Source organism: Botryllus schlosseri, chromosome 15, assembly GCF_051294905.1.
Source record: "Botryllus schlosseri isolate E-star chromosome 15, Bs_hap1, whole genome shotgun sequence".
Lineage (NCBI taxonomy): Eukaryota > Metazoa > Chordata > Ascidiacea > Stolidobranchia > Styelidae > Botryllus > Botryllus schlosseri.
In genome coordinates, this window is record NC_137250.1 from 17,437,167 (window position 1) to 17,446,137 (window position 8,971).

The 8,971-nt window shown below is 38.7% G+C and overlaps 1 long non-coding RNA gene across 1 annotated transcript; it reads left to right on the top strand.

Moving 5' to 3' along the window:
* The first annotated feature begins 1,391 nt into the window (after window positions 1-1,391).
* On the top strand, window positions 1,392-8,643 carry LOC145456811 (uncharacterized). The gene is made up of 3 exons (XR_013920715.1): window positions 1,392-1,438; window positions 1,498-1,623; window positions 8,466-8,643. It is a non-coding gene; the product is annotated as an uncharacterized LOC145456811 (long non-coding RNA).
* Window positions 8,644-8,971: the final 328 nt, after the last annotated feature.

Genomic DNA, 8,971 nt, shown 5'->3' on the forward strand with positions numbered 1-8,971 from the left:
TTTTATGTAGATGGGCTTTTTGATTTTTATATAGGAAGGCCTACCATCAGAAATTGTGTTGAAAATGAACATGGGCTACGAGAAATCTTATTGGAAGCACGAGGGGTACGATCGCAAAGGTTAAGAAACAATGCTATTACTATGGCTCAATAATGATTATATTCAAGTTGTCATTGATATGTTCCAATAATAATAGAAGGAAAAATCTAACGCTGATATAATTTTGACTTTGGCAATGACAGTAACAATAACAATCACCTACTTATCACAACTATATCAAAACCAGGATTAGGCTAAACTGCTCAAATGTTGTGGTATCAGATCAATCTTCAGTAGATTTTAAAAGATTCTATTTTTTAGGTCCACTAACTGCAATATTATAACCCGTTTAAACAGTTTTACGATGTCATGATGCATCCTCTCGCATTATGTCTACAACTCATTGTTTTAACAAATTATGGCCAGCACAAAAACAATTTTATACAAATATTTGAAAATGCGATTTTTTTCGTGTCAAGCGGGAATAGCACAATAGAAAATTACATTTTCACGATGTTTGTGGAATGCCTGTCTGCAAGCTCCCGTCAAATAAGGCCTACTTGGAAATTATCCTTATTATTATGCTGCTGCCCGCGGCGTCATCAAAAACTAGGAAATTGACCCGCGAGCACATTTGAGTTTGAGACCTCTGCTCTACTAGTTGCTGACGATTACCCCTGACGAGTGTCAGCCGAAAATATTCGGGCTCATTTCAATATCAGTATACTATTCAATTGAATAATTTGTAACATACGATTGACTACGGGTGGTGCGACGCTGAAAATTATTTGCGGACCAACTGATACCCGACTTCTTGTATATGCGTCTCATACTCAAAACGGGTAATCCTGACTCGTTTTTTTTTTCAAATCTTTACATCCACAGGTGTTGCGATGCCGATAATCAAGCGACTATGTGTGTATTACAAGAAAAATGTTATCGCTCAAATCCCAAAAGATGCATAAACTACGCATAGTTACCGAGTTTGCTTGACAAGTTCTTCTTTCAGTTTAGCTTCTCGTACACATGTGCCCAGTGTTTGTCAATTACAACAAGTACGCCCAGTCGCAAATCGACTGCCTGCGCGAGATCGAACGGTACTTGTTATGTTCGTGCATTTACGTTTAGTGTTGTTCAACTCCTAATTTCTATAGGACTAGTAATTACCGCCAATCATTATTTCCTCGTGTGTCGTGCTTGTATTTATGCCCTGTGTTCTGTTGTCTACTCGTCTTTTCGTTAACTGAACTCTGGATCGTGTCGCTTATCTATAGTTATTCTGCTGATAATATACTGATTTCATATTGCAACCTCGTCGTATTGAGTTATTGTTCAAACAAGATCCAGAACTTAACAGTACTGCCTCGCAAACAAAGACGCCTTCGAGTGTCTGGTCAAGGTAGGATGTGTGCCGACGTTTGGTCGCTGCGTGAAAAAGCTGACAGTCGACTTTCTCAGGTTTTACTTTTGCTGTACGAGAAAGACGTGATCGCCGAGGAGGTCATCTTTCACTGGCATCAGCGACCGGCCTCTGTGCAAGGTGCGGCGTACCCCGATCTTTCTCCGGAGAAACTGCGTGCATCTGTAGGTTTTAACCTCAGCATGTGTAGACACTAATAGCGGTCTCTTCCGGTAAACCTTGATGCCTGCGTTCAACGCGTCATTGATATTTAACGTGCTGGGAATGCGACACTTGATTCCTCGTGATACAAGGTGTCTGAAAGAGGTCCCGCGCGTGCCTAGACCGTGCAAAATATTTTTTTCATGGCGCCCTTGTCGTGTAGGATTGTTGGGTTATGTCTGAGCAGACGAAAATTAACTGTTTATTTTCGGCATCGTGAATCTCCCGGGTTACGTTAGTTGTCGGAGTATTCATCTTTGGTAGTATGAAAGGAGAAATCACGTGAATCTACTCGAGTACAAGCAGCAATTAGCGATTTCCAAGTATGGAACTACTGAGAACTGTGGACGCATAAATAGTCTAATATAGAATAATGTAGTGATTTCTACTCGAGTACAAGCAGCAATTAGCGATTTCCAAGTATGGAACTACTGAGAACTGTATACGCATAAATAGTCTAATATAGAATAATGTACACTCTAAATCCGCAAGGTCGTGTTGAACACTTCATAACACTTTTTTCTGCGTACAGACACACTTTTTGGGCATATAAACGCATTGGCCCATTATCGTCGCAACACTTCTGCGTATTTTTCCGTTCATATGTAACACTTCGCCACTGCGGCTTACTTTCAAGAAAATTTATACTTCGTAATTTATCATCAATTTCGCATTCATAAACTATCGGTACGTTTGGGGATCACAAAAAATCCTGGTATATGTAAAATGACCAAACCACTAAGTTTAAGGGTAATATTTCAATAAAATATACATATTTCCCTGTGACGCAGAGGAGTCACCACCTTCGTTACGGTAGAGCGCGCTCGATTTCAGTTCGGAATTTGAATTGGTGGTTCGTCAGGCTTCAGGCAGAGAGTAGGGTACACGAAAAGACTTGGCGGAATGGATATATTGAAGCAGTTTTTGCTACCTGAAGGCGTAAAGGATCATAACATCCATGTACTGTAAGGTATGGAAATGCGGTAAATATTATTGAATATATGTAATGTGAAAATAGTCATAAAATGAGCTCGTTTTGACATTGCAGTAAGGTCGTTCGTTTTAGATGTTTTAGTAGGCTACTGATATCCCTTATTCATGTGAATGTTCTTTAGATGTTTTGTAGTTTATGATTCGTCTGATCTTATTGCTGGATGATCGAACTTCGCATCTGATAATATACCAGGCTGCGACCAGGTCCAGTACTACGGAACTGAATACTGATGGGAAGCTGCTATCGAACTAACTTTTTTAATATATAGATAAAGGGATGTTCTCTCTATCCACACTGAAATATCCCTATGTAGGCGATATTGTGGTCCATTGTGGACAAGTACTGCAATGTCAGCAATTGAATACCGGTATGATAGTCATGCAACGGTTTTGATGGTTTTTCAACTGCAACACATTTTACACTGTACTGTTTATTCCAAGTGGTAAGGTGTTAACCAAGGCGATTTTTTTGACATGTCAAAATAGGTCAAAATTTTGTCAAAATTGTACTGCTGGGTCAAAATTTGCGAAAATTGTTTACAAAGTCGAAATTGTTTTGGCAACTTGCATTTCGTTTGTATCATAGATGATTGCACTGTCGACGAACATATCATTTTACAATTTACATCTTGTAGCCTACTTTATAGTCCTACCGTTGTAGATGGGCCATCATTGTGAATCATAAACTGTCGAATGAAACAAATGCTCAACGTAGCCTACTGCAGCATCGTAACTGAAGCAAGACTGCTTGGGCATTGGTTTTTCTATTAGAAACCGTATGATGAAAAATTGCGATGCAGACAACTTTGTCATAATGAAGCAACACGGTGTGTCACCTGCAGTGTACGCACAACTTCAGTGTTGCCGGCCAACCACTGCTGCTGGTGAAGGTTCTTTCTCCATTCTTGCCAAGCTACTTAGTAAGGACAGACACTTTCTACCCGAAAATGTAGGAAAGTATCTTTCGTTGTACTACAACCCAGTTTTAAATATTTCTACCATAAGACGAGATGTAACTAATACTGGAATTCTTCATGGACCCAGATTTAGATAAAATAAGGTTTATTTATGTAAAAATTTGTCAGTTTTCATGCCAAAAGATTTTTTTCAGGTCAAACTACTTCGGAAGAACGGATAGCTCCAGCCAGATATAACGATAAGTACCGGTAGTTCGATTCTAACATTATGTGAGAAACACCTAATTTAAGTACATGGGGTCAAAATTAAGTTTTTTATCGTCGAAATATGTGTGAATTTGGATTTTTTGGTCAAACTCTTCCTTTTTTAGGTCCAAAAAATCGCCCTGATAATAGCGCAGCCAAACAAACCACCTTTTTACCAAACCATTGATCATAAGGGGTAGTATTTGTTTTGCCCAATCCCCAAATTTGACTTTCCTGAGTTTATTATGATACGGTAACTGAACTAAACTCTATTTTGCAGGTAGTATGTATTGAAATTGGCACCTTTTTGAGATGCATTTGCTGTATGGAATACTGGTAAGCATCACAGTGTTTTGTAAGTGAACCGGTATATCCTTAGATAATTAATTTGATTTTGTTGCATTCGGTTATCTTCGTGATAAAGATTTTTATGAATGTTTGCTGATAAAATTTCACTAAAATTGTTAACAATCCAGGAAGTATACTACCTGTGCCAGAGTAAAATTGGTGGTAACGTCATTTGAAACATTCCATTCCATTACTTAATTATTCTATGAAAGACACCCTTCTGCCACGCACAACTTATTGAAGAAAACAACAACTGTATCCAGAATGATATCTGCGTGATTACTGAGTAGTTCATTTGTATTAATAATTTTTGAAACAAATATTCTCTTTTCAATAGTCTTGGATTGATCTTCAAATTCGTCTAACTGATGTCGACTCCTTGAAAAGAGCCCCCTGGGCCTACCGTGCCTGCGCTATCAGACAATGTTGACAGTGACGTGAGGAGTCGTTCGTAACGGACTTTGTGCCGGCACAGTCATCTTATGTGATACAGACCTTTGTCTCAAGAACCCATGGATACATGTGATTATGTAAGCCTACTAATTCATTTTATATATCACCATTGATTATGTAATTTGCTGGTTTTTGCAGTCCTACTTTCCTCACGCAGAGTAGCTTACGGACTATTCGATATGAGCTGAAAAAGGCTTAAACTGTGCAGACTGTACAGTGTACACTGAACAGAGATGTAGTTGAACGTAATGAGCTCGTGTAACTCGTATTTTAACTATTGCTTATTGAACTATAATGGGCTAGGTCAGTGGTTCTCAACCTAGGGGGCTGAGCACCTCTCCTGCGCTTCTGTAACCTACCTGTGTGAAATATTGATATTTACTTCTGCATAAAATTTACAATTTTCCTTTGGTGTTTATCGTATTTTCTAGGAGCAGCATTTGGATTTGACCACAGTAAAAAGATGGAGCCGCCATGGCATGCCACGAATCAGGGACTCATCAAGCCTGGGTTGCGGCTGACGGAAAGAATATGAAAAATGCCCTAATGTGCAGGTAGTATGTATTGAAATTGGCACCTTTTGAAATGCATTTGGTGTTTAAAATACTGGTAAGCATCGCAGTGTTTCGTAAGTAAACTGGTATATCCTTAGATAATGAATTTGATTCTGCTGCATTCGGTTATTTTTATGAATGTTGGCTGGTAAAATTTCACTAAATGATTAACAATCCAGGAAAGTATGCTAAATATACAACGTTCTTTTGAATTCTCTACTAGTTGCTGACGATTACCCCTGACGAGTCTCAGCCGAAAATATTCGGGCTCATTTCAATATGCATGTACCATTCAATTTTATATTGAAGTTTTGTACCTCGAAGAAGCTGTTCGAATATTGGATAGTTCCCTTGTATTGCAAATTTTTAAAACAAGTATTTTCTTTTCAACAGTCCTGGATTGATCCTCAAATTCATCCAACTGATGTCGACTCTTCGAAAAGAGCCCCTGGATCTACCGTGTCTGCGCTAACAGATAAAGTTGATAGTGACGTGAGGAGTCATCTGAACGGATTTTGTGCCGGTGCAGTCATCTTTTGCGATACAAACTTCTGTCTCAAGAACCCACGGAAACATGTAATTATGTAAGTCGATTTATTCATTCCATATATCACCATTGATTATGTAATGTGCGGGTTTTTGCGGTCCTAATTTTCTCAAAAACTATCTATATGTGCGATATGAGCTGAAGAAAGGCTTGATCTGTGTAAATTGAACATAGGTGTAGTTGAATGTAAAGAGCTGGTGTAACTTATATTTAAACCATTGCTTACTGAACTATACTAGGACCAGGTGAATATCAGTTACAATTACTGCAATGAAGGAAACGTAATCAACACCTTCGAAAAGATGTCACGAAGTTTTTGTAATAAAGACAATCAATGTGTCCTCCGTCTGATAAATTTTCTCGTTTCAATTCGAAGCAGCTATAAAATCTTAGAATCAAAGTTATATGTAAAGCCTACCGTATGTCAATTATTATAATGGAAATATGAACCCATAGGAACAACGATTCTACTATATTTATTGTCGGATCTTGTTTGCAATCAATTATATTTTCAGCAAAACGATATTTTCAGCAAAACGAGGTTGATGAAGTCAACTGTCGAGAGACAAACGAATATAATCCAAGATCCGAGCGCATGTCTTATTGAAACAGGTACCGTAATCTTCCTGTTTTGTGGATCATACAAATTTACATAGACCTGCAACGTTCTGCTATAAATTTCATTCTGAGTTACAGTTCTGCATTCTCACTGTTGCCTGTGCGTCTGAATGTCAATGTAAATGTCAAAATGGCCGAATTGAAAAAAACGCAGACCTGATTCAAGATATTTTTATTAGTCGTTTTGCTAATTTTAGTCCTGCTCAGTGATAGGATTTCACATGTATCCGAGCGCCTTTCCTGCGCTTCTGTAACCTACATGTCTGAAATATTTATATTTATTTCTGCATAAAATTTAGAATTTTCATTGACATATTCAAAACTTTGGAATTTAATCACATTTTCAAGGAGCGCAACTTGGAGTCGACCAGTAAAAAGAAGCAAACACCATGGCACGCCACGAATCAGAGATTCACCGAGCCTGGATTGCAGCTGATGGCAAGAATATAAAAAGGCTTCAGTGAAAATGGAGTATTCAGAAACATTGTTGACGTTTTGAGCTGCTATGCATTGGATTGTCATACCCTAAAGGAGTGGTTCTCAAACAGGAGAAAGCATTTGAAGGGGCGTGAAGCCGCAGTCAACTAAAATCTTTTTCGCACATGGCAGCTTGTAGTTATTTCTCTGTGTATGGTCAGAATTTAATATTTGAATATTCTCTCATCAACAACCATTACCGTCACTGCCATCCATGGGATTTCTAGCGTTCTTGTTGCTTTTTTCAATTTTATGATACGACGATAAGGGGTGTGTGGATTTTTTTGCTATCATAAGGGGGGCGTGTCTAAAAACGTTTGAGAACCACTGCCTTAATGACTTCCAGATTTCATTTTTTGCAGCAGACTGATAAATAACAACAAAATCTTTTCTATAAATCTGCAAAATTTGTATGGACTCAAAGAAACGATTTCTTTATTGTTTAAACAAAAGCGATTGGCATTAACCTGATATAAATACTTGTAAGGCTAGCACTAGAATATTTTTGATGCCTGTTTAGCCGGCCTGGTTTCATTAGGAGTAAAAAAATACTTATGGTTGGTTATCGTGGTGGTGGTAGTGATACTGATACATTCATTGTTTGTTTGTTTATAATATTATTAGAAATTTACAAACCAGTATTTGATCAGTTTTAAGTAAGTGTTGATCATGTTTTCCGCTAACGGACGTAATCACTTTATTTGATTCCATGCCCTGTCACGGAAGTTTAAGATACTATATGATATTTTGTTATCACTATCCCAATGCATTCATTTTCATGATTGAGCGAGTTGCATGATATTTTTAGTGAGTTTGCTCTTAATCATTTGTGATGTTCATGATTTCATGGACTATTCCGGAAACGGTTTTAACTGCCGATTTGAATTTATGAAACCCTGTCACAGTAGCTATTGGAAATTTGAATTTTTTCTCGTATTTAATCACCTAGGTTGGGTATTATAAGCGTCATTTATTAATGAATCAATAAAATCTGATTTCATTTTGAGCCCTGCGTTCTGATGACCAGTCAACCAGCCACTTTGAGACTAAACACTTTTAATTTAAAGACTTCGCAACACTTCTAGGCGTTCAATTTTTGGATCACGTTTCGTGTTCAATTTTCCGGGTTGAGCAACACTTCAAAACTTAGAGTGTAGTGGAATAGAATAGCGATTTTCAGGTAAGTTGTGAAGCAAGTATTCTTGGCCTAGCTTTGCCTGAAAATACTGAAAACTGTTACGTAGAAGTCTAAAATCGTAACCCTCGAGTAAGTAGTGCAAGTCGCTAAAGCCTACTTTAGGTACTCGAAAAATTTAGAAGTACTTTGTTACTGACGACCTCTGTTGCGTACTACGACTGGCATTCCAGTGAAATTGTCGGGGCGCACTCTATTTGGACTGAGACTTCGTAATACGCCTCCCTGAGAATTTGCCTGTATCACAGTACGCATTCTTCGACCTAATCAGAGATTTACACGTAGCGGGACGCAGACCTTAGCAAACGCGCTAGCTAACCAAAGTTAATTCCAAGTGAACGTTGGCGGTACAGAACTTCGATATACGATTGAATAATTTATTCATACTGAGATACACCCGAATATTTCCGGTTGACTCTCGTCAGGGGTTCATTCCGTTGCCAATCTCTCTCTCCAGGTGCAAAAGTTTGTCGACTGGCTGAAAGAGGCCGAATAAGAATCTGACGAGGAATACGGCTGATCGGAGGCTACATGGCACTTCTCGAAATCGAGATTTTGATTGGTGTGTTTTGCGGCATGGAATTTTACGCGGCTAGGACTGGGAAACGATGAGATTATATTAGTTCCGGGTGGAATTACGAGCGAAAATGGCTTCGCGGGTGTTGCCCAGTGTCGGTTTTGTTTTTCCGGTAGACGCGGTAGGTCGATGCAGTAATATTGGCGGCAGTCTTTCTATATCGAGAAAATCCAGTAGCGTGTATGATGTCAGCAGAAAGTGATTGGTTGATGGCGAGATCTGAGTCGTAATCGCTCGGTTATCGGCGTGAATTTTGAAGAGGCTTCGTATATAATGCGATTGGAATCGGCTCCGTGAGAGCCCTGCACGTACTGGAGACGGTGCGAGGTTCTTAAACCCTAAGCATAAAATTCATCGGCGCTATTATGTAGGGTTACCTTGGTTTG